The sequence below is a fragment of the Aythya ferina genome (genome assembly GCF_964211825.1).
Source record: "Aythya ferina genome assembly, chromosome: 5".
Taxonomy (NCBI): Eukaryota; Metazoa; Chordata; class Aves; order Anseriformes; family Anatidae; genus Aythya; species Aythya ferina.
In genome coordinates, this window is record NC_140301.1 from 43,681,820 (window position 1) to 43,707,920 (window position 26,101).

The following is a 26,101-nucleotide window of genomic DNA, read 5'->3' on the forward strand; positions in this document are numbered from 1 at the left end:
TGTCTTCTGCATACTTGAGTGACAGTCAAACCGCTCATTAACATGTCCTAAAGAGTTATGGCAAGGGGAAGACATTTCGTGGGAGCATCCATCTTTTTGGGGTTTTCCTGAGCTCAGCTCATAGCATTGCATCACTTGTGATTGTCTTGTAGTATTATTATATCCCCACGTCAGTACATCAGAATTGATCTTGGCATGAGTGCTTGGTTCATGGTCAGCCTTCTCTTCTGCTGGAAACCACTTTGAAGGTGGACAGAAAGCACGTGCCAAGTACCCAACTCTATCAGTTATTGCTGATGGGCTGAGAGGGGCTGCTGTGTAATTCCCCTACTGTACCGAAAGCTGTTGTGGATTTCTGGCATAGCCTCAAGTGAGAAGGGTGTTCTCAAGCATATGCTGAGCTAGGGCAAGACCTACTGCCTTGAAATATGCACCGAGTTCCTCAGTACCAAAGAACGGAACAGATGCAGCAGAAGACATGGGGTGTTCTACAGGCTTGTTCAGCTAACGGCTGGGACTGCGTTGCCTACAAGTAGGTCCTGAATATGTCCAATGGCTTGAGGTTTCAAGGGAACTTAGCTTTTATGCTGTTGGTCTCCAAAGAGATATTGAACATATGCCCTATCTTTTTTTTTTTTTTTTTTGGACAGTGCTCATTCCTAGTGCCTATCACAGTGATGAAATCCCAGCATGCTGGTGGGAATTCCAAAACCTGCTGCTCCTCACCAGGCCAGTAGCAAGCCACAGGAGCATGCTTCTTGTCCCCCCTCTTACACACACAACGGTGTTTGCCAAACCAGATTATTTTGGGCATTTTCCTTCCAGGTCACTACAGGCTGCTTTTGATGCAGCTTTCTTCTTGCTGTTCAGCTTTGGCTTTGAATAACATCAAGTTTGCAGTTTTTGTGGTCTTCGTAGCATGTCACATTACTGCTTGGCCCTTTTATGCTAATAAATAAATAATTCCCTCAGTGTTTCTTTTTCCCAAGCTGAATTTTACCTGAAAGTTAGCAGTTAAAAAAAAAAAAAAAGTGGGTATGTATACTTATACAAAGGACAGCAAAAGATACTATTGATAGACTTGCTAGCTGTCCTCCTCGTGCTGAGGCTATGTGAGCAATATTCTGCTTTCAACAATGAGGGCTTGAGTATAAAGTCCCAGAACAGACTGTGTTCTTCTGCCAAAACACTGAAATGTGGAATCTGCTCCTGCCAGTTACTTAAAACATACAATATTTCTTTCTCTGTCTTTGAGCTTTATACTATCACTCATTGTCATGATGTGGGATCGGATTCAATCCCAAATAGCTTGGCAGGTCTGGAATCCCTGGCTTTTCTTCACTCTCAGGTTATAGTGATGCTGCTTGGAGAATGTGCTACATGGAGTAAAAGTCACCTACTGCCTCCTGTAAATCTGTCTTCAGTTGTGATGAAAGAGATACTTTCATTTAAAGTTCCTGTTTAATCTAGCTCCTCTGTTGGGGTACTATGTGGGACACCACTGAAAGAGTTAAGCAGCCTTGAGAACTCACCGAGATCTGAATTCTAGGTTGTTCTAAGTCACTAATTCTAGGCCGCTAAAAATGGCAATTGTTCTGAATAATCTGATAATGTTCTCTCCGTTTGTGTTTCTTTGTTTCAGGGTGTTGTCACTCCATATCTGTCTGGAAGTGAGGTAGTGGAAGGACTTCTGGAATAATTCAAAACTTTTCCTTTTTTCTTTATCCTACATCTTTGGCCCATATGGGTATATGCTTGAATGCCCAACCCTCTCAAAATGCAATGGGAATTATTCTCCTCTTCCCTCCTCCCACTCACAGAACTTGGGCATTTCAGGCTGGGAATTGGAATTTTACTGAACTTTCTTTATAGCAGCATACATCTGGGCTCTCAAAATAGGCTGAGCAGAACAGGCTGATGTTCTCGGTGCCAGGGAAACATTGTCTCTGGGAAGGAACATAAAGCATGTGGTAAGTGCCACAAGCAGCTAGTAGATCAGATGGTTCGTATGGCATTCTCTTAGGAAATACTTCTCATAACTAGATCCAAAGGAATATGTCTGTTACTTGGAGCCATCTGATACCTCTTCTGATCTGTTTGGATCTTTAAAAGCTATGATATTCCACCTGTGTGCGAGGGATGGGAGGTTGTTAACCACTTTTGGTTTGTGCAGCATTCAAGCACAGTCAACCCTTTTTCTCTTTAGTTTCTCTCTGAAACCACTGCCTCCACCAGATGCGCCTCAAGTCCTCTGTTTTTATTCCATGTGCCCTTGGGCTTCATGTTGGTCAAAGGTTTCGGAGTTCAAAAGGCAGACCTGTGTCTAGGAAACAAACTTGTTAGCTGGAACCAGGATTTTCCCCTGCCTTAGATCAGTTTTGCACAGTAGTCCCTTGCAAATACCCTTGGCTTATGCTGGAGGGCTGGGTCTGGGGAACCTTTTGGCCTTTGCACTCGCATCGCTAAGGATTTCCTTGTGGAGTGTTTTCAGGAGACATAACTGCCGTTTGGTGTTCTTACCTGATTGTGTGACTGGAACACAGTTAGGGTTTGTGTAGAAGGGAGGGAAATACAAGAGGAGCACTCTGATTTACAAGTGCTCTAGGCTCTTCTGGACATGCATGTGGAGTGCGCTGGAGTTACTGCATCCAAACACTTCACCGCTTGTCGGTGGAGCCAAGGTAGCTGAAGCCCAGCTGTGAGGATGTGTGCATTAGCTTATCTCCTGCCTAAGCCCCTGTCCTCATAGTCCTCTGCAGCTCTGCACTAGGCTAGGAAGATGTTAGAGCTCCTCTCTGGTTCCCTTGCTTTATGGGACTGAGAAACTCTGCCACTGATGCTACATGTCAGCTCACTGCAAACCTGAGTCCCTTTTAAGCTTTGCTAGATGAAGGAAAAGGCAGTCTACAACCTGCCAAGAGACAGTGTGAGCTGTCTTCAGAGTTTTGACTGTTTCTCCTCACTCAGGAAAACATACAGTATGGACAGACAAGGGGGAGACATGGATCTCATAAAATATATCTCCCCTTTGGCTTGGATTATAATAACAAAATGTCTGAGTCACCACATGGTACATTGATATGAAGCAACTGCCTGCAGAAAAACCAAAGCCATGCATTTTTCTGAAAAACGAGGGGGAAAGAAGAAGGAAAAAAAAACATTTATTTTCATTCTTTTGGCTAGCCTAATTTTCTTCTATTTCTCATTAACCTTTAGAAAATAAAGCTAGCTTTCCTGAGGGAAAATAACACTTCTTTGCCTCACCCCACTAGAGCTGCCCTTCAGCAGCCAAATTTAGCTAAAGGCATGCAGTGGTTTCTTGGCCTACTGAGTTGAGTCTTACTTCTGGTCTGCAGGGGACCTGCCTCTAGGTCCCACAAAAGCTATTGCTGAGACTATGGAAAATTGTCCATCGCTTGGGCCGGATGCGAAGCCCCCTGGAGGCCACTGTAGCCACTAGAAATGCTGATGAACTGTGGCATAACCCTCTTGTTCATGCTGATTGCTGTTCAGATCCCAAGACCATGAAGAGATACCGGATCCCTTCCAAAACACAAAGTGTGGAGTTCCTCTCTAACCTCAGCCTTTGAAGCTGTTTATATAAGCTCTCTGCCCCCTAAGGAGAAGGGGATGGGTATCCCCAGAGGTTCATTTGCCCCAGCTTACACAAAGTGTCCAAGATAACTTCCTTCCACAGGACTGTAATTTCTCCAGAGGATATAAAGGAGACTAGCTGACTAGCATCAATGCGTACTTCTGTCAGCTAGAGATAGATATCAGGAATGCCTTACAAATGTGGTGGCTTCTGTAAGTGGTTTCTCTTGTATTTTACAGATCGCAGGTCTCCTTATCTTGCATGTTGACAAAGGAATATGGATTTTGAAACTCCGGCTCCTTTATCTCCAGCTAACCACAGATTTGTGTAATGTGTGGCTGGATTTTCATCTTGGGCCATACAAAGCCAGTGGATCGATGCCAGCTGCTCACGCTGAGGCTTCAAGTAGGCTTAGAGCTTTAAAGGAAGCCATTAGAGATGTGAAGTATCACTGAAACTGTATAAAGAAGTGTGTGTAAGTCTATAGCTCGTGCTCCAGATTGTCTGTTTAGAGAATTTCTATTCTCACCAGAGCAAAGCAGCATGGTTTTTGACATGTGTAACCTGGAAATTTGGGAGCATGGTAAGGTGTGCCAAAATGGCACTTCAGTTATATCTGTTGACACTAGTACTAAGCAACTGTATTGGCATAGCCGGAACATAGTGGGCCGCTTTTGGGGAGGCCCTAGAGGATGCAGTCTAAAACCAAGCTGTGACCTCTGTTAGCTTCAAATCTGCCCTTGTCTGGTGGCAGTCAGTGCTACTAGAACAAATGATCTGTGCATGTGTAGTACTTAATCCTTCAGATGTGTTCCTGAAGTAAATGTCTGTGTGGCCAACTGAAGATGTGAAGAAACATTTGGGCTAGCTCATGTACTAGGACCATCAGTCATGTTAATGTAAAACCCTCCCTGAGCCCAGTAGGGCTTTAGAGAGGCACCTATAATGATGGTTGTCCCCATCTTTTCTCAAAGAACAAGGAGCAGAGCTCATCATTGCTCTTTCAGAGAAATAAGTTTTGTCAGAAGTAGCAGATCTTCCTGCGAGGGAATATTTCGACCTGAAGGATTTCATGGAGAGGCAAATGGAAAAGGGCTGGCATAAGCTATCCCATCCCATGGGCAGCTCACCAGCCAAGCCTTCTGTGCTTGCTAGGTAACTTTTTCCAAGCTGTGGAATTTCATAAACAGGATTCATCCTATCTGTCTTTCCCCCTCAGGTGTTTGGCATCTAGCCTAAACTAATTGTCTGAAGCCCATCTGTAGTCAGTGGCCATGATAGGTTGTCTGTGTGCTTTGTCCCCCACAAAAGGATGGGGTGTGTCAACCTCTGGTTGTATCTGACTCCTTGTATTAAATATTGTAGGAATTTGACTAGTTTACACTAGATACCTAACTTCTGTGCCTTCAAGTAAGATGCATCCCCCTTACTGTGTGCCCAGGTCCTATTTAGGGGGAAGTTGAGGAAAAGGGTGATGGGGGAAGGGGTCAGGGTTTGTTCTCAGGGGGACAGATGAATGTCAGCTTTCTGTGGGCCAGAAACTTGTCCATGTCTGTGTCTACACACATACCTAGCTTGCTGAAGAGATGAATGCAGGAGTCATTAGCAATATGTTGTAACAACAACTTTACTGGTCATCAGAGTTGCGGACATATAACATATAACAGATGGTATCGTGCCTATAAGCCACTAGATGGTGATCTTTATATATATATTAGCCACGTGCCCAGGTAGGTGAAGACACCACTTTTTTTCTATAAAACTTCCCCCTGTCCCCCCTCCCTCCCAAAGAGACCTTCCAGCAAAGAAGGTGAGCATGGGCCCACTTGGTTGGTACTGAAGCAATTTGCTCTTGCTGTAGGAAAGGAGTTGTCATTGAGAAAGTGAGTTTGCCTTTGGTCAAGGCTTGGGTGGAGAGGAGACCAGTCATCTTGTCCTTCATCTGCACACCTGCACCTGTTTGGGGTGGCAGGGCCACCTGAAGTGTGCCAGTGCCTGTCTATGGGGCTCAGCCATTGGGGCTCCCCTCTTCAGGGTTGGGATGGGGATAAGGATGGGGCTGTGGGTTCACAGGTTCAACACCTGGAGGCTTAGTGCACCCAGATCCCTCATTTCAGCTTGGCTGCATGGTTACCTTTGGGCAGCAGACAAGTAGCACTGGGTTTGTTTTAATCAAAAGGTAACCACGGCAATATTTGTATTGGAAACCCCACAACGGGGGGGCCTCCGTGCTGATGTTTGTACTTGGATGTGAGGTCCTGGGCAGGTTCTGATGTGGCCTTGGGGTCAGGCTAACGTCAGGTGGGAAGGACATCCTCAGGCTGTCTGGTCCAAGCCCCTTCAGAGCAGGGCCAAACAAGTTCAGGTTGTTCAGGGCCTTGTCCAGTCCTCCAGTCCAATTTTGACTCCCTCTGGGGATGGAGACATCAGCCTCCCTGAACTGCCAGTTCTGGTGGTTGGCTAACCATAAATGGGATTTTTTTTTTCCTAGTATCTAACCAGATTTTTCCCCTGTTGTAGCTTGCATCGTTCAAGCACAAAACTACCTGTGAGTAACCCATGTGTGATCAGTGGAGGGTGTGTGGCAGCAAATTGGTATCTCAGTATCATGCGATTATTTCTAGACGGAATATTAAACTGGTGACCGTTCCAATTAGGATGCTAAGGATCTAATTTATCATCAGCCTGTACTTAGAGAGGTTGTTTATAGCTCCTTAAACTTGCAGATTTGATGTCCGTTTTATTGTACCTTGTGTTGAGGTACTTCTACCCTGAAGAAGCTGCCAGAGCAGTGGTATCCATACCAAATCTTCATGAAGACTCAGGGCAAAGGGGAATGAGAAAAGCTTTGCAGGCAAGATATACACATTGCCTAACTTCAGAGGAGCAGCACATGAAGCAGTAAGCAACCCAGGTTTATGGCACTTAACTGAGCTGTCCCACCAAGCACCACCAAGTGTGCTGAAGCTCAGCCAGAGCCAGCTGTGGGGCTGCTCACCCCTGTGAAGGGCCTACAGCTGCTGCTTTAAAAATTTGGGTTGTTTCTGGGAGAGGAAGGTATCTCTGGAGCACTTTGGAGGACATGTCAACCTGCAGGATGCCTGACTTGTGGTGGGCAAGGGAGCAGAAAGCTGGACGGGCAACCCAAAGAACAGGCTGGCCTGCTCCTTTGAAGGTACACTGCCTCTCTCCAGAGGCTTTCCAAACGTATGTCTGCCAAGGTACACATATAGACATCTATAAAGGAGGGCTTGTTAGCCTTTCCCAGGAGGAGGCCTGTTCCAAAAAGCTTGCCTCTCCCTTCCCCAGTCAAAGATGACTAACCTCATTCCAGTGAGATCACGGTCAACGTGACCAGAGAAGATCGAACATAGCCAGACCTATTCTGGAAGGTGAGGACAGGGCCTTAGCCGGCATCCAGGGCCCATCTGTGTGAGGAGGACTTCCACACGCTTGTGCAGCCTGGGCCCAAACCACATCTAGCTTGTGCCCTGTGCTGTAAACACCAAGCACTTGGAGCTGTGGAGCACCACCCAGCCGTGACTCTGCATTTTCTCCCATACTGTCAAAGCAAAATGCTCGAGAAAGGCACCAGCTTAGCATGAAACTGCCTCGAGCTGAGTAGGAGCGTGATTCCCAGAGCCAGCCGAAAGCCAGGCGTAGCCCAAATCCGAGTTGTGCCAACCCAGAGAGCATCGGCCACTAGATCTGTCCGGACCTCCCTGCTCCTTGCTTGTTCCTCTTGGTTTCGAGGATGCCAGGAGGTGACAAGGCTGGGACTGTTTCTGGACCCTGTGGGTTTTTTTTCCTCTCACCATTCCTGAGAGAGGTAAACAGCTGTGCTTTGCCAGCTTGATGAGAAATGCCTGTAGCTGCATTTACACTGGGGACAACGACTGTGCCTGCTGCAGGCTGTTCTGCTCCCTGGTGGACCCCCGGAGATGGCTCCCGAAACCTCTGCCTGCGACCCCAGCCCTTCCTTCGCGCGCTCTCCGCCACCGCCTGACACGCGCGCGCGCACACAGCGTGTCTCCGCACACACCCCTCTGTTTTTCTTTCCTTTTTGGCTTCCTCTCGCTGTATTGTTTTAAGTTGGTGGCTGGGCTGGGCGCCAGTTTAAATTTCATCTGCCTCTCCTCCTCCTCCTCTGCCCCCCTGCTCGTCTCCCCCTCCATCCCCAGAAGTGATACTGTTTACTTTCTCTGCTGCTTTCCCAATGCCTTTGTAGGCACTGCGAGGGATATAATCACCAGCTGTTGAGAGCTTTCTGAAACTCCAACTTCTTCCTTGGTGCCCCCGGGCTAGCGACCTCGCCGTTAAAAATAAATAAAGAAATGCAGCAATGCTCGTCTTAAAAGACAAGAAAATGCATTTTTTACATCCTGGGCTGGGGCTTGAACAATCGTGTCTGTTTGCTTCCCTCCCTCGTGTGCAGTCACAGGGCTTATGTATAGATGGATGGATGGATATCTACCTGGAAATAATGTATCAAAAAAAAAAGATAAATGCTTTTCCCTTTCTTTTATTTGGTGGTGGTGCTGCTGGTTTTGTTTTATTTCCTTGGAGAGGAGGAAGAGCCCGCCGTCGAAGTGTCAGCCTCTGAAGGGCACTTTGTCTGCTGGACAAAGCCTCCGCAGCTCCAAGGCGAAGAAAGATTAGAGGATGAAAGTGTTTGCCAGGATCTTGTCTTCCTTTTCTTCTCCTTCCTCTGTGTGTGTGCGTCTCTCCCTTTCGGGGAGGAGGTGAAAGGGAGGTCAAACAGTGCCTACTGACCTCTGCCCCTTGCCCCCTGTGAACCAGGGGGAAGCCTTTGAAGTTGTAAAGTGCCCACAAAAACAGCAAAACCAAACACGCTGCTGGCTTTTCCCTCCCCTTGTCCCTGCCGCCAGCTGCCTAATGGAAGGTGACAGTACGGAGGCAGCGAGATGGGGGCTTGGTGCACCACCCCTCTGCCCTGGCCTGCACTTAATTGGTACTGGGAAAAGCCCACACACTCGGCCTGAGCTGGGGGGCACCGGGGAAGGGCAAAAATGAGCCCTTGTCCCCCTCTTTAGGTGGCACTGGGTCTCCGCAGGGGATGGCCAGCAGCCCTCCTGGTGGCTCCAAGGCGGTGACCCCCCTTCCTGACCAGTATGGGGTTGAGATGGCTGCAGCAGGTTGAAGGTCACCAGGGTGGCTGGCAAGAGGTGGCAGAGGTTCTCTGAGTTGCTGGTGGCCCCAGTGTGGCTCCTGCTGGCAGCTCGTGGGCCAACACCTGCAGCACCCTTGTGGGGTCCCTCTCTCCCTCCTGTAATGTCACAGCTGCAATGGGAGCATCAGAAGTGCTGGTGCCTCCTTCCCTTGAGGTGTGGGCTGTTCTTAAAAGCAGCCCCAAAGCCTCCTGCAGGTTAAATTTTATTTATTGTCTCATCTGGCTGGCAGTAGCTACCCCCCCACCCCAGCAGGGTAGGATGTTAGCATTGAAAAGAGGTGGATTTTTAACTTCAGTACTGACAGCATGATACCTATAAAATTTCTCCTCCTGTCTTTGGGGTTGGCATCTTACCACTGTCGAGCATAGCTTGTGATGTTTTGGACACCCTCAAAGGACAAGGAGGTTGTCCTCATTCCTGTGGGAACTCCTCTGCTGCTGTGGGGCAGAAAGCTGGCCCTGGCTGTCCCTGTCCCTGGTGGCAGAGCCTCCACCTGCAGGGTGCAGGGCTATGGTCTGATCCTGTTCGCTGCAAGCCTTGGTCTTTCTTCTAGCAAGCCGGTGCCTTGTAGAAGGTGCTTTGTCTTTTTTTCTTCTTTTTGTTCAAGATTTAACAGCTCTTTCCTCTTGGTGTATCTCTGGGGTCGGACACTACCTTCATTTACACCCTGAGGATTCCTGCCCCCAGGGTTGGAGAGCCCCTCCAACAGCAGATGAGCTGTGACTTGGGGTCTAGCTTCATCACTTCATGCACAGGGGAACATCCTGGCTTACCAAAACTGGCCTTCAGTCCCCCAAAAGCCTGACCCTAAACCCCAGAAGAGCAGCCTGTGCCGAGCACAAGCAGCCATCCTTCTCAGCTAGCAGGTAGGCTCGTGCTGGCCTTGAAAGCAGCGCAGTCGGGAGCCATGGGGGGGTTGAGACTTTCTGCTGTCTGTTTCCTGTGTTTAGCATGGTTTTTACACTTGGATGCTGAGCAGGAAATCCCAGCCCAAATGAAGTCAAACTGAGATTTGTCATTGACTTAGAGGAACCTGGGACTTCGCTCCTTATCTACAATGGCAGCATTCATGGATTCATATAGAATAAAACTCCTCTGGCTCTCGTTCTTCCTACACTTCTGAGTGCCCAGATAAGCCCTGTGGGTTCCAGCTGGCATTTCTGATCTCATGTGTCTGGGGCCTGATAAGATGTTACAATGTCCCACGTACAAAATCCCGCTCGGCAGTTTTACCTCTGCTGTTCCTGTGTGGGTTTTTTATGCTTACAGAGAATGAGGCTTGCCTGGCTGATAACCTGTCAGGAGCACAATAGTTAACTATGGCTAAATAATTAATGAGCTGCATGATGATGGCAAGTGATGCTCATTGCATCCAAACTGTTTTTTTTTTTTTTTTGTAAGTTCAGTTTCGACCAGTACTACCTCAACTGTTTGTATGGCTTTAGTCAACTTTTAGTCTTTCAGTGATCAGTGAATTGTTTTGTTCCTCATTTCCAGTTACTGATGCTCTCTGTAGCACCTCTATAGAAGATCGGATTTTATTCTGTCCTAGTTGGCTCTTACTGTCTCTCCCACTGAGAGCAGCACTGTTTTGTGTGCATGCCTAGTGATGGTTATCATTCTTCTATTTTTCACATGCCAGACTTCACCAATGTCCTAACAAATAAAATGTAGAGCTTGCCCCAGCTCTGCCATTCCAGCATGCGAGGCAGCCTCAGGTTCCCAATCTCAGGTGGCTTCCCTTGGCTCATACCATGCTTGCTACGTAGAGGAGATGTCAGGGATTTCTGTCGTTGTGTAACATTTGCCATTTAGCACAGCGGCCTGACTAAGCACTGGGTGGACTAAGAAGAGGGGAAGGCACCTCAGGGCAGTGGTTTGGACCACATAAGTAGAACAGGAGCTAGGTTCCTACCCTCTGGGCTCTGAATCATGTTCAAAAAATGTCTGCTCGTCTCTAGAGCTTGCAGGGAGTCTCAGTTTCTGATGTGGACATCTTAGTGAGGTCCACATGGTGAAATAGTGTGAGCCCTCCCCCCGAGCGTTTGCTTGAACATCCATTAGAGTAAGACTGTGCTCCCAGTGTCCTCAGGCTCTTCTTCGAGGAGAGCTTCTCAAGGAATGGCTGCTGCTTACTGCGGTTCTGGCAGTCCAACCCAAGGTAGGACTGACCTTGGCAGACATTTTTAGGGAAACCTCTTTTCTGTCTCATCTTCAAGCTTGGTGTCCTTGTGCGTGTTGAAGACAATTTACTGTGTGCACGTCACTGCTGTAGTTCCTGTGAGTGCCTGCCCGCTGCAGCACTGCTGGGAGCCTGACCTCCAAGCTGCTCTGGTCTCTGTCCTGGGTTTGTAACTGGACTTGGTGCCTCGGAGAACATCCTTTGTGCTTTAGATCCCTCCCTGCTTGCTGGCCCTTTGAGGAGGGCAGTCAGTACTGGCTTCCAGGTGGTTCTGCCCATCATGAAGCCAGCTCCATCTCCTGCTTTAACTTGGTTTGAGCCCAGCTGAGTAGCAGAGCGTGTTCTTGGGTTTCTAAAGAGCCTGTGTTGAGGGTTCACCCTCCTGTGACCCAGAATTTGTGGGCTAGGATGGAAAGCATGAAATAGGACTGAATAGCCACATCTTGCTGCATGACCAAAATATCAAAGCTCTTCAGTACTTGGCTCCGTCACTGATTTGGCTGGGTGCTCTTAAATAAAACATACTCACCTCTCCCTGTCTCTGTGTGCATGTCTGCAGTGCAAAACAATGAACGTTTCTTTGCAAAATTCTCTCTGTGGACTGCAGCAATGTAAGGATTTTCCCTTTAAAGAGTTTTCTTTAATATTATTTCTTAGCTTTTCCTGCTGTGTCCGTATTAGAAGGTGAACACTCCTGTGAGTGGGCTAATTCCGTGTAAAGAAAATGGACCTGCTCCAGCATAGCCAGAAGCTTTTTCAAGTGTCTTTATTTATATATATATATATATATATATATATATATATATATATATATATATATATTTTAGCAGCTTGCAGTCCCCTCAATACTGCCACTGCGTGGGGCCCCTGGAGCCCAGCACCTTGAGGTTTAACACCCATCTCTGTTGCAGTCCACGTGGCTTCACACTGTGCATCCTCCAGTTTGCTGCCCTTTTTCCACCCAGCCATTTAGGCAGCTTTTTGTCAAGCACTGGTTTCTTCTTGGTAGCTCCCATAATAAACAGAATTGCCATAAAAGCTCTGCCTTTTGTTTTTTTCTTTTATTTTTTTTATTTTTCCCCTTTCTGATACCTGTGAAGCTTTTGGGAAATGAAAGACAAGCCCCCAAACCCTTTCTGTTCTTCTTAGCTCCTTCAGGTACATCTAGTGTCCTACAGGTGGTGAGATGCACAGCAATGAATTCTGAGATCATCCTAAAACATGATGGCCACGTGTTTGGGCAAGCACTATGCTGAACCATGGTGCAGAGGCGTTTTGTTATGGTATTATTCCAGCAGGTGCTTTTCAGCTGCTTCTTGCTTCCTACTTTAGTGCATGTGGTGTCCTGAGAACATAACCGGTGAGATGTTGGCTATGCATAATACGAACACAAGAATTTGTGAACACCAGAGGCTTCATCTTGGTGGGCTAACATGACCCCAGGTAAACATTTATCTGGCTGTCTGTTTGCTCTGCCAGATACTGCTGCTTTGGGGTAGAGTCTCAGTGCTGTCATAGGACTGTGTAATTTGTTTTCCTCTAAGCTTGCAGCTGGAACCTAAACCAAAAAAAAAAAAAAAAAAAAAAAAAAAGAAGAAGCAGATTTCTCTCTGCCTTGGATTTTCTCCTGTGAATGAGATTGAAATCACCATTGCCAACCTAGAGAAACAGATTTATTAAGCACCAGATGTGTCTTCCTTTTCGTTATCTCTATCACTGTCACAGGGTTGGGTCGTAGCCCTGGCAGAGCAAGAGCTTATATTTAGGTATAAAGCAGAGGAATTTGTGTGCTGGACAAACAGTGCAAGCCCCAGGACCAGGAGGAGCAAGCGCAGTTCAGGGAGGCACCGACAGCACCGTTTCCAATGTCCTTGCTTTTAAAGGGCAAGTTGGCTTCTGCTGCTTGGCGTCTATCAACAGGTAACATGGTCAGCCCCTTCTTTTCCGAAAAGTAGGTTTCCATTTCAGGGGGGCTGTTCAAACTGCATCAGGCCCCGGGCTCTGCCTCCCTCTCCAGGAGGGCCCTCGGCTGGCCAGAGCCCTGTTGTCGCACAGCCATCCACACACAGCCTGAAACAAGCCATCAAGGATTATTCCTGGAGTGATTAGGGACAAGTTCTAACTAGCCTTCATAATAATGCAGACTATTTAAAGCTGCTGAGGGCTGGGATCGGATGGCAAAGGGCAGGGTAAATGAAAACAGGGTAATTTCTGGGGCCGTGGACGTGCTAAAACGGGAGGTGGGGAATGCGTCTGTGGGTCTGTGGGGGGAGTTGATTGGAAGGAGGGGAACATTATAATAATAGTTAGCATTTATATAATGCTTCATGTATTTAAAACACTGCACAAACAGTGACCAGAGAGAAGCTGGAATGCACTGCACGATGCCCAAGGGAGATCTTATTATTATTATTTTTTTTTTGGTATTGATGTAGGGTAGCAAGTAGCGCCAGTCAGGGGAGCAGCAGCATGACATGCCTGCCATGGGAATGGGTGTCACTTACTGCAGCAGGGCCAGAGGGATGCGGGAAGAAATGGGCATGGCTGTGGTGAATGGAGCTCCCTGGGGGCCAGTGGGGAGGTCTGGCTCTGTCACGCCTTCTCCTCTGCCCTTGTGAAGGTGTGAGAGTGTTAAAGTGCTATCCGGGGCTTCCTCAAGCGACAGCGCGTTGCATTGTTAGCTTGGCAAGATGTGAACAATTAGGTGCTGCACCCAGCAGCTGTGACTTCTCTCCCCACGGGGTCAAGACCAGCTTGGAAGAGTTCAAAGTCAGATGGGAAAACACATTTCCCCAGAGCCTTGACATGACGAGGTGAGAACAACTGCAAGTTCAGCTGCTGCCCATCGCAGGCCTACAGGAGAACAGCAGGGTCCTCACCTGCTCCTCAGAAACCACTGGTTTGGGGATGCACATCTTCCAGCAGCTTGTTCCCTCTGAGCTGAAGGAGAGCATCTATGGATCAATACAACCAGAGCAGAAGCAGTTTGTGGTAGCTACGAGAGACCTTGCTTGTTCCTGTCTTCGTAGCATTAACTCTGGTTTCTGAGAGGTCCTGGAGCTGCCTGCAGCCCCTTAGGCTTTTGTTAGAGGGTTTTTGTCTTGTGGTCGACGGACTCCTGGGGGTGCCTTAGTTCCAGGATGTGTGGGAAACAGGCATAACCTCTTCAGAAATAAATGGCAGTTGTGTTTGGTGCGTTACTGAAATGGCAAGGAAGGTGGGATGAATCCTGGCTTCCTTGCTGAATTGAAAACAGAGGGAGGATTTTTTTTCCCCACATTGAATGAAGCATTTGAGGTCAATATTTTAACCAACAGGTCTGTATCAGGATAGAATCTAATTTCAAACCAAAAATTCATGTTATCTTTGGCAAAACTAAATGGCTTGAGTTTTGCCCACTCTTCTTTATATTCGATCAGAAAGAATCAAAGGACTAAACCCAGCAGAAGTATGATGATTGTTTTCATTCCCTCTAAAAAAAAAGCATTACTTGCTGAAAGTGTTTCCTTGACACCTCTCCTTTAGTATCCGTTCTGGGCATCTGAGCACACCACTCTTCATGCAGGATATATGACTGGGTTCTTGGTACACCCTGCTTCCAAGCTGTTGCTTTTATTTTTGATTTTTTAAAAACAAAGTATTAGCCAAAGACTGCAGAAGGAGTTGGGAAATCTGAGCACCCTCTCAGCCTCAATTCCCCCAAAAGGGAGGGGAAAACATCTATTTAACCTTTTGGTTAGAGCTTCCATTTCTAAGGTGCTTACAGAGTGGAGGTGGCTTGGCTGTGAGGGTGCCTACTCTAGTGCCTGCCCCTGAAGGTTCCTGTATCCCATGCGCATGGGTTTATAGCATATTTTGCGTGCTCTTCCTGAGTAACGTCAGTGCTATTTTGTAAGACGTTTCCTCTTCTAATTCAGGCTGTTCTGCAGCATTTTGTGAATTCCTGCTGACTCTTGATGCAGAAATACATCCCTCTCCCTGAACGAGAACGCCTTGGTGGTTCCTGAGAACTTCCTGGGACAGTCCTCCTCGTGGGCGTCAAGAGCTGCGCAGAGCACTTCTGCTTTCTCTGGGGTGCTTCTTGCATCCCAGAGGACTACATGCCTTGTGACCTGCACTGCTGTTGCTGGCTGTTGGCAGAGATGAGAAGAGCCAACCTGTGCCTTGAGTAAGTTCTTGTGCCAGCACCCTCAGCTGTTACCTGCATGCACTAAGTACTGGAGGACAACCTTTTCCTGCCTTCTCCCGCGTGCTCTGGTGTTTGGTGCCTACCTGTAGGTTGGAAGCCACACAAGAAGGGCCTTTGTCTAGCTGGCAGACTTGGGGCAGGTTGCTAAATCCCAACCCTAGGAGTCAGTGAGTCACTGCGAGCACACGCATGCAGCTCCGGAGCATTTTCCATGCACTGTGGTGAAGTCACTGACAGAAATTGTCATGAATCACTGGGGCTGCCGGCCGGGGAAGGCCCAGGCTGTGAAATCAGCTCATGTTATCATCTATAATGATGTGGATATAAAACAAATTAATAATGGGAACTTGGCATATGCTTTGCACTCACTTTGCCCCAGCTGGCCCACGAGCGTTTTGCTCGTGCTGATGGCACTGTTAGGAAGCCACTGCTTTTGAGGAGTAAGGGCATGAGCCTGTGCCCTGTAAGGAAGATGCCAATGACTCTGGCTCCAAGCAGGTAAATAGTGAGCAGCAAGACCTAGTGTTATCTCTGCTCTGTCCCCCTCTCATTCTTCCCCATTTCTTCCTTTTTTTGCATCAATTTCTTAATCTATACTCTCTGTTTTTGTGTCCCTTCTCTTTCACCATTCCCTTACTCCCCCACTTTTCCTCCTCTGTTTCCTCCCCGCTTTGTTATGCACAGAAAATAATTGTGATGGATAGTTTTCTCCTTCGCCAGCCAAAATTCTGCGCTCTCTTCCTGTAAATAGTTCAATATCATCATGAGACAGCATTAATTTGTTAGCATTTTTTTATTGAATGGGCAGCATATTCTTATGTTTGTTTCTTCTGGGAGGTTTTTCTTGGTGTTTTTTAGTGTCTTAGTCTTTTATTAGTGTTTCCTCTTGCCAATATTTTGCTGCGGAGTGCTGCCTGGTCTTACTATGAATGTTTTGGTATGAGGCAAAGAGAATTCATATTTCTGGAAGATTCATTCCCTTGGTATGTGCTTTGGGCAAGACCCTGTCTCCATGAATATGCCAAAGGCAGAAATTCTCATTAATTCCTGTGAAGAGGAGGACTGGACCTTGCTTCTGCACCCACAGAGGATTGCCCTACGCCGTGTGTGTCCTCGAGGGAGAGGTCTGGCTTGGGCAAGAGCGGGTGAGACGAGACTTGTGCGTGCTGTCTCCGTGGGACAGGATGCAGCCGAGATGCACAACAGACTTGACTAACAGTGCTGAAAAGCGTCAGCATCACGAGCTCAAGTCCCCAGTTCCCTTTCAGTAAACTGGCAAAACCTCTCCAAGTTCATTGTCAGGACTGCCAGCCTCAGCGGCGTTCAAAAATCATGAGTCAATTGTCGACAAATCATGACTCTGGATTAAAAGCCACGAGGCTGGAATACGTACCTGTTTTTCTTTTACCACTTTGTGGGCCTGTAACTACCTTCAGGTGTTGCCTTCAAATTTTCCTGTGCAAGCATAGAGGCTAGGAAACATTTTTATTAATAATAATTGTACGTTTCACTTTGGGTTATAAATAGTTCAGGGAAGTGATGGGGAATGCAATGCCTTGTCTTCAGCTGTTGAAGTCGAGGTCCACAGGCTGTATTTCTGCTGCTCATAAGTGAAAGCAATGATGACTGTGGAGCTGAGGAGGCTCCAGGCTGGAGGCCCGAGGCAACGAACATGCTCTGCTGAAGATGTTTTACCCTGGGGGGCTATGGCAGAGGCAGGTCTGGTAATGAGAAGTTGCGGCCACATGTTATTTGTGGCTCTTCTGCCATCTGCTTTCCCAGAAAAGCAGCTAGCCTCTGGTGGCCAGTGTGCTGAGCTGTTGTGCTTCACCTGGCTTCATCTGAGAGATGTGCATGCCTGCAGACAGCAAGAACACCTCTTGCCTAGATAGGATGCGTGAAGGAAGGCAGGAGCAGTACAGATCACATCCTAAGATCATCTCCTGCAAGTGTTTGGAAGGTGCTTGTAAGCAACACTCCCAAAAAGTTCACTTTTCTGATTTGACAGTAAAAATGCAAGCAGGGAAAAAATTGGAATTGGTCTCAAGGAAATAGAAAAGTCTCAGAACTTCAATTTTCAAGATATAAATGAACATGTGGAATTCTTTATTATCCTCCTCACCTTCTCATCTGTTTTTATTCTGTTTTGCCATGAAAAGGAGGCAGCAGAGGAGGAATGAAGAAAAACAAAGCTAAAACCAAAGCTGAAAAAGTTTCTTGTTTTCTGTTTTTTCTACTGAAAAATTAGAAAAATTTGAGGGAGGGGAGAAGAAAATGCTCATAAATTAATTTTCTTTTGAAGAAAAACCACTTTTTGTTTAAAGAAAAATATTGCTTTGACCAATTCTGTTCTTGTTTGAGCAATTCCACGCATGAAGAAAGAAGTCTGGTTTCAGAATTCAAGTTCTGGATCCATGGTTTGGCTGGGTGCCTTCTTTTTTAAATGTGAGTGTAGGTAAACATATGTGAGCTAGAACAGTTCCTGCAGAATAATGAGGCTATTTATTTGGAGTAGCCCTTTCCCTCCACCTCCTTATGACGTGTTTAATTTTCAATGACTAACTGGAATGATGATTAAGACCTCTGGGCAGCAGCCACTTGTCTTCAAGAGTAGTCTAACTTCCATCTCCACCATAAATAGCTATATACAGTTTGCCACATTTCTTCGAAGAAGGTTTTTGGACCGTCTTAACCAGATTTTCCAGGAATCTCCTCTCCCTCACACTTGGAAGGCGTTATTAAGTGGTGCCTTTCTCTTTCCATCTTTGTAATGCATCCCAAGGGCTCAGATGAAAGGCTAGGTCCAATGATTCACATAAGCACAGCAAAATAACATCAAAGAGAAAAAAAAAAAAAAAAGGGTTGTGACCAGGAGAGTGTTGGACAATGTGGCTTCATTATGTGCATCTAGTTGTGGTGTCTCTTCCTAGATCGCTTTGGCTTGGAGGTGAAGGATGAACACCTCTGTCTGTGAACCTGGGCTTTCCACATGGTGCCAGCATGGTGGGCTGCTCTTCAGGGCACCCAAATTTCAGGGTCAGGGGAAAGAGAAGCTGAAGTACAAGCAGCTCTTGGGCATATCTGTATGTGATCAAGCCGCTCAGAGGAGCATCTTCTTTTGAGGCTCTCAAATAATTGTCTTCTCCTCAACAATTCTCGACTAATAACGCTTTTCTTTCTGTCCCAGTGGGGTGCACTGTGCCATTTCTCAACAATGCATGATTTTTTTTTTCTATTGAAATAGTATGGGGTTTCAGTTTTTTAAATTAAAAACTGAATGTTTTTGAAAATATTTTTTTCCCACATGAACATTTCTGGTGACTTGCAAAATCCTTTTCTGTTAAGTGTCAGTAGTAGATTTTTAACCCGTTCTAAGAAACTTCCTCCTGGTAAAAAGGACTGGTGTCCTACCAAGTTTAGGAACTGCATCTCTCCCCTTCCCTTGCTGAAAAATGATGATCTCAAAATTCTGTTTCTCCCCTTTTATCCCCCTGGCATTCTCTGTATCTCCATATTTTTTCCCCATCCATGCACAGTGCTAAGCATTGGTAAGAATGATATTTCTGAACGTGGGAAGTAATAGAAATGGCACAAATATTTTAGATGGGATTAAAGAAGTGATTGAAGCCATGCCTGATCTATAAGGGTGGGTTTTCTGGAACCAAAAGCTGTCATACTCCTGCAGCATTTTCAAGCCCCAGTGTATGATTTAATAGCTTTGTATGTCCAATGTACAGTTCTACAAGAACTTCCAAACGGATCTCATTTGCTAATAAATTCCAAATTATTCTTGCCGACTCTTGGGTTTCTTCTCTATTAGATTTTATTATAGGACTTTTTACATAATGGGAGAACACAAACAGGAGACTTGGAGCCACAGTTTCAGAGCTCTTTGTTCTGGGGTTGGGAAATCAGTTTCCAGATGTTGACCATGTTGGCAGTTTTTCATTCTTTTTTTCCTTCTCTTCTTCTTTTGTGTGTGTATATGTGTTTGTATGTCTTTCTCTTTTGACCAGGAGTGAGAGAGGGAAATTAAAATGATGAATGAAATAATGAAAATAATAAAATAACAATGGTCAAAATCCTCTTTGTTCGTGAGTCATGACTCAGCTGAGGGCAGCAGCAGGAGTGCTGCTGTGAGTCTGCTCCGATGTCAACAGCAGCCATCACTACAGGGACACGTTTAGGTACTTCTGGTGGAAGAGGTGGAGTCTGGGGGATGCACGGAGAAGTTTGCTGGGGACTTAGGAGGATTCTTGGGTCCATGCTCTCTCCCACGCTCCCATTTCTTTGCGCTGCTCTGGAAGGACTGCACATCTCCCCAGCTGAGGCTTTTCCCAGCATGGGGTAGTCCACAGATGGCAAGGCTGGCTTCTAAATTAGCTTCCCACAGCACAGGGTGTGGAGGGGGTGGCCCTTCACCAGCTGATGGGGGAGAGAGCCACTCTGAGAATGACTCCCTAAACCAGGGGTGAACCCTTCTTGTGTTGGAGGTGCTCAGGCGATGGAGCAAGTGCTCCAGGTACTCGTGTGAGCCAGATTGGCTCCTTTCTCCCTCCCCTTTGTGTCTTCAAGGGAAAATCCAAAGCTTGCAGTACCACACAGAAGTGACATTGTGCTCCTGCTGATCCCGATCCCCTTGATCAGCCACTGAAAGGGACCCCTGCTCTGGCTATTGAAGGGTTGGAGATGTCTGCAGGACAGAGCTCGAGTCTTTTGCCAGGGTTGCATGAGTGAGAACAGTAGGATTAAGATATATTAATGTTGTACGTGCTGTTGCATCCATCCAGGCAATCTAGCCCTAGTCAGTGCCATCATTTCCATTGTTTTGCAGACATCCGTTTCATTCCAGCACGGGGAAGGACACCAAGCGAGTTTCTTGTTAGATATCTGTTGGTGGGGCTTTAGCCAGAGATCTCTAGGAGTGAATTCAGAGACAGTGAGGTGACGGAGAGGGTTTAAGTCTGATGGGGAGAGGAAAAGTCGCTTTATGTCTCTAATCCTTCCACGTGTGGCGAATATGGAGTCCCCTTGAATGGTTTGGTGTTGACTGTGTAGACAGCCCAGGCAGATGCTGAAGGAAAAGGAGGGAGGGGAAGGGGGATTCAGCTCCTCCAGCTCTAAATGTTTTTTTTTTTTTCTTTTTCTTTTTTTTTTCTTTTCTCTTAAATCACCGCTTTCAAGTTGTGGACACATCTGGAAGTAACAGCAAACACGTGTAGACTGTGGTTTTGGAGGAGGGGAGATGGGATTCATATGCAAGGGAGGGTGCCGTCCCTGTCCTGACAGCATGACCTTGGAGGCAATTGGAGACAAACTGGAGGTAGAGGAAGAACTCCCCAGATCAAAGGGGGATCTCCATCCATCTCTGCCATCCCCACTGGAGGAGCTGGGAGGTTATTCTTGAATGTAATGGACATGCACAGAAGTTGTAACACATGACTCGCTCTGGTGGTTATAATGAGATTTGCACCCCCTACTTAGATGACAGATGAGACACAAGGCTCAAGTCGGGTGGGTGATGGATGCTCAAAATAATCCTGACTGTGTCTTTACAGCTGTGGTTGCAGCAAGGATATCCATCATAGCCTGGGAATCATAAACTCTTTTACCTAAACTGGACATTTAAGAGTATGGTCACAAATAAAGTACAGCTCTGAGCCCCTTCACTGGCTGTAAAGACTTGAGTCAGAGAGCTCAGGAGGTATCAGGTAGCTTTGACATATCATTAGAGTTTTACTTCAGTCCTTTGCGGTTTTGGGTTTCCAGGGGTGGAATGATATTTTGGCCATGGACCAGACTGCTGATCTATCTACCTTTACACTAGTTTTATGCTACTATCCATCTTGGCGGTGTACAAGATGCTTTCAAACTCAACAGTGGGGTAAACCCCATGTTAGAGGCCATGGAATCCTTTCTCCTGCTTTTGTGGATTTCAAACTCTCTGTTTTGGGAATAGTTTTGTTATTAGGCTGATTTATTTATTTATTTATTTATTTGAAGATTTATCTTATGTTCTCTATAGACTGATTTATTTCAGGGGGCCTTTTGAAGATTGTTTGGCATCTTTTTGGATAGGGGGGAGCATGAGGAGGGCATCCTGCTCTTACAGCAGAAAGGTTCATTGACAAGGAAGTTTTTCCTGGTGTTTTCTACTGATCGCCAAATTAGGCTGACAGGATGAGGTGATAAGTGAAACAGAAGACAGCGCTTGGCCTTCCTGTCACAATCTTTTCTCCTGTGCAGGTATGCACTGTCTTGTGGTACAACAGACATAGAACAAAGGAAGAATTCCTAGTGAATGTTTGCCTTGAAACAGCAAGCGTGTGCTTTAGGGTTTGGTATCTTAGTGCCTAGGGGAACAAGGAAGAACCCAATTCTTGCTGTGTCAATGTCTGTGTTTTTTTGAGCGTTCTTTCCTTTTACGTGGCTTCCTCCTGACTTGACAATGCTGTGAGAGAAGTCAAAATAGCAAGAGAAGCAGAAGTGGCAGTTCACGAGACCACTGCTGATTTCCAGCTAAGATCTCTGTGCCCGGTATTTCTTACTGCATAGGCACTTCTGAAGAGCCAGTGCCAGCAAATGGGAAACAGTGCGCGTGGAGTTTGGCAATAGGTAGGCAGGGCTGAGTCTGCATTTCCATTTGTAAGCACGAGCTGACTCCTGGTACTGGGCTACTTTGACTTTCAAAAGTTTTTGACAAAATTAAGACCTTGAAAACTGGCGAGGTAAGAGACGGTTTCCTTCTCTTGGTGTTCTTGCTGGTGTGGTAGTCAGAGGAAACAAGGGTGATGCTTGCAGATGTGAGCAGGTAGGAACAACACTTTTGTTGGCAGAAACCAAGAGATAGCTGACCAAAGATACACATGCTGCGTAGGCCTCCACGGAGCTGCAGCTAAAAAGGGATCATCTGCATTTCATTTTTCTCATTTGTATCCAATCAGGACACATTTGCTGAGGATCTGAATGGAGAATAATTTCTCAGAGGAACTACTATTCCCTAAGTCATATAAAACAGGACACACAGTCCGTGTCAGTGAGCAACCCAGCTTGGTCTTTGAGCGTTTTCATGAATCCTTTTTATCTTTGAGTTGAATAGCTCCAATTGCATGGCAAGATGGAATGCCAGAATGAATGAAGAGGAAAAAGGAGAAACAATAACCTAAACCAAGCACTTATATTGAAAACAGGACCCAGGGAAGAACAAGTAACTGCTGACTGCGTTAGCTGTCTCTCTCTCCTGGCATTTTCTTTCATCGCCCATACAATGTAGGAATAAAACAGGAGCACGTTTCGGATTGCAGACAGCATGTTGGCAGATGAGTGGATGTAGGTATCACAGATGACGTGGCCAATCTCAGCCCACAAATGTTACTCCAGGCTCACTTTCACGAGTAGACTTCTGGCAGTTTGGTACAGCAAGGAAAGTGAGTACAACTGTCACTCCAGCAGCAGTGCAGCTGTGCACAGCTTGCGTGGGGTAATTGTCCAAGCCTGCAAATCCTAGATGCTATCAAAGCCCTGCTTTACCCAGCAGAAAAATTAGTGTGTGGTAGCTCTGCTTTAAAAAGAGAAAGAATAGAAAGAGGGAGAAAAAAGCCCCAAACCCAAAGAACAACCATCTAATTGTATTTAAAGAGAATCAGATTTGACTTCTGCACGACCAGCTGTGACATCCATCTGCTTTTCTCCTTCACAGCATGTCCAATGCTGCTGAAGGTATGGGCGAGAAATCCATGTGGTGGTTTAAAATTCAGCATTTGAAATGTGCTTTGAAATGAGAATTCAGCTGGGCAACATCAGTGTGGTTGTAGAAGCATCGTTTCTTTAGCCTCAATAATGGGAAGACCAAAACCTCAGTACATGTGTTTCAGTAACCAATTGTTATTTAACAACTGCTCACAGTCTTATTTAATCCTCGAGTGCTAATGGAGGAGTGGCGACATGGTTGTTTAAAAATACAGTCTTTCATTAAAAATATTTTCTGAGGTTTATTAGTTAACAAACAAATGTATCTAATGGGTCATAAATAATATATCTGGGCAGACAGCATAAGAAATAAAAGCAATGCATAGGCCAAATACCACCTCTGGTTATATTGTGTAAGTCAATGGCGAAGATAAGTGTAAATGAGAACAAGACTTAGTCCTATAATTGTAAATATATAGATTCATAGAGAGCTTTGACCACAAAAAAGTGACTGAAGCTGTCAAGCTGCTCGCTCTGTGCCAGATACCTTGGGGCTGAGCTTCACAGCCACTGTGATGTGTTGTTCAGGGAGCAGGCTCAAAGGAAGAAACATACCTCTGTCCTGAAAACCCCTGCCTTGAACCGGGCCAGCTGCCCAAAAGTGCTGTGCTGTATCGCAGCATCTGGCTGTCCCACCACATTTGTACCCCCGCAGTTCTTCTTGATCCTTCGCCCCTTTTCTTCCTCCCCTCAACACCTCAGTTCTCGCCCAGGCTTGAACCTACTGGGCTGGGACTGGGGCTGCCTTTGAACTTGAAAGGCATTTTCCCTGCTCTCGGTGCTGGTGTTTGGTGCACAAGGCACCCCCGGCCTTCACGCCAGTGCAGAGCTGCCCGTGGAACATGTTAGCAAACCGTGCATCCTCTGCTTGTTAGCCACTTGAAGTTTGCATCCCCGAAGCCACAACCTTTGCTCGTTTGGCTCAGCACAGTGGTAGGAAAAAATCTGTGGTGCTACTCCCTTGAAGGCTAATGCTGGCAATGAAGGGAAATTCCTGGATTTGAATGCTTGTCTGTTTACTTATTTATTTACTTTTGCATTCAACAGTGGGAAAATATTTTCATCTTCCTCCTTGTCTTGTCAAACCACTTTCTTCATCGCAGCGGGTGCTGGCTTGCGAAACTGGCCTGTGATGATTTCTGCTCTGTCCTGGGTGCCTCTCGGTCCTCTGGGATTCGCCAGGAGAAGACCCACGAGGGTTTTGCTGGCAAGAAGTGCACACAATCATCCTTTGAGGCCTCCCTTCACAACCAGCTCCTTCCTCCCATCACCTTGGGACACAGGAGTGGTGTTCTGGTCTACTGCACGCCCGCTGCGGCACTGCCAAGGCTTGTGGTGCCTCCCCGAATGGAAAGGGCATGCCCTGCCACCCCGTCTCCTCGGCCTGCCTTGGCTTTATCCTGTCTGTGAACTCCTGACCTTGATTGCTCCCTCTCCTTCCCCGGCTCCCCTCCCTCTTCCAGCTCCAGGACTGTCTCGTGTTTCTTGGAATCCGGCAGCGCGAGGGCTTCTTGTTGATTGGTATAAACAATCCTAAAGGTCACATTTTTCCCCCCCTGTGGAGGGAAAGGGGGTGGGGAGAGGGGTGTCTAAAATAAAAGGCTTCTCTCAAATTAACAACCACAACGATGTAAACATGGAAGCCGAAGGGAGCTGTTCACCAGCAACGTGAGCTGTGCCAAAGAAGCCCCTCGGGGCTTTCTTGGGAAAGAAAATGTGGGCACAAGATGCGGCATGCTCTTGTGGCTCGCTGGGAGGGAGAGGTCGGGGTGCCAGGGGACGATGACAATCACGCCTTGCTTGAATGGTGACATCTGATTTGAGCGGCTGTGTTTGTGCCAGGGCTGGCGCTGGTCGTCCCGCTAAGCTGGAGGGGAATGCAGAAGTCCTGGCGGCTGGGAGCTGGGCAGGCCTGGGGCCGTGGGACAGCTGCTGGTGGTCCTCTCAGCCACCCCGGGCACCACCCAGCTCCTACGGCAGGTTGGCCGCCCTCGTGGGCTTTGTTGGGAGTTGGGGCAGGGCCCAACTGGGGAGAGATTGTGGAAAACCAGCAGAAAGCTAATACAGGTGTTTGGTGGCCAGCTCAGAGCTGACATCGGACTGGAGGCTGAATCACAGCCAGAGCTCCGTGTGCCAGGTTTGTTGACACCGTTAGGCGAGTGCCAGAATCGCGGGGAATCACGCTCTTGGCTGCCTTGGTTGTGCCAGGAAACCCTCCATAGATGGGGCCTGTGCTGTGATGGGAGTCCTTTAACCAGCTTAGTTTTATCTTGGAGGCAGTTAAAGCACCAAGCCTTCTAGTTGTCTTCATAAATCCAGAGTCTCCAGGGCTTTGTGTTTAGTTCTTCCTAGCCCAATCTGGCTCTAGGTTTGTTCACCCTCAGTCGTTCTCCTCCAGTACGCCTCTAGCGAGCAGGAGCAAGGTGGGACACAGTGTGGTGGCTGTTGTCTCCTCGCTGAGGCTTCAGAAGACCTTCCATGTCTTCAGCAAACCCAACCAAAACCTTGGATCCCAACAAATTTGCGACTTCCAAGTATACACAAGCTCAAGGGGAGAAGTTTGTTGTAGAGAAAGCCATAGAGATTAAGTGCATAGTGATTGCATTCTGCTTCAGAATTTTTTGAATAAAATTTGTTGGAAGAGGACACTGGAGGAAAGTATCAAATACGTTCACTGAATTTTATTCCTTCTAAATACCATCTATTGTGGCTGCTGTTGGAGACAAGATGCTGGGTTATGAACTTTCAGCCTGACTTGGCTTCATTTTCTACATGTCCCTCAGCTTCTGGTGGCCTGATCTCATCTCTGAAGGAGAAAAAAAGGCACAACTTCTCCTTGTGTGTGTGTGTTAGTGGGCATGCTCACAACCCTGCTGCCTTGGCTGGTGGATGTAGGCACTTTAGGCCAGATGTAACTCCAGCATCCAAGAGCGGAGAAAGGATTTCTGCATATTTCCTTAGCTGGTTTCATAAAGAAATGAGCTTTATGCAAATGCACTCTGTATATGAATTTGTGCTCCTGCTTTGTGTATCTGTCCCTCCATCTCCTCGGGACTTTTTAGCTGTTTTCAGCCTAATATGGGAAATGGGTACAGATCTCAAAGATAATCCAGTTCTTACACATACCATGCAAAATTTAGAGCTGATAAGGAGGCATTTGCCATTATTGGGCATCAATCTGAGTACTTAGTAAC

General features: G+C 46.8%; 1 long non-coding RNA gene across 2 annotated transcripts in view; it reads left to right on the top strand.

Annotated features, from left to right (window-relative positions):
* The window catches only part of LOC311437395, a 152,017-nt gene that overhangs the window by 2,201 nt on the left and 123,715 nt on the right, over positions 1–26,101 (top strand). Inside the window, exons 2-3 of one of the 2 annotated variants that reach the window (XR_014693437.1) lie at positions 14,887–15,656; positions 16,067–16,546. This is a non-coding gene — a long non-coding RNA (uncharacterized lncRNA). Of the gene's footprint in view, positions 1–14,886; positions 15,657–16,066; positions 16,547–26,101 lie in introns of those variants that run through there. The other variant, XR_014693436.1, reaches the window with a different exon arrangement.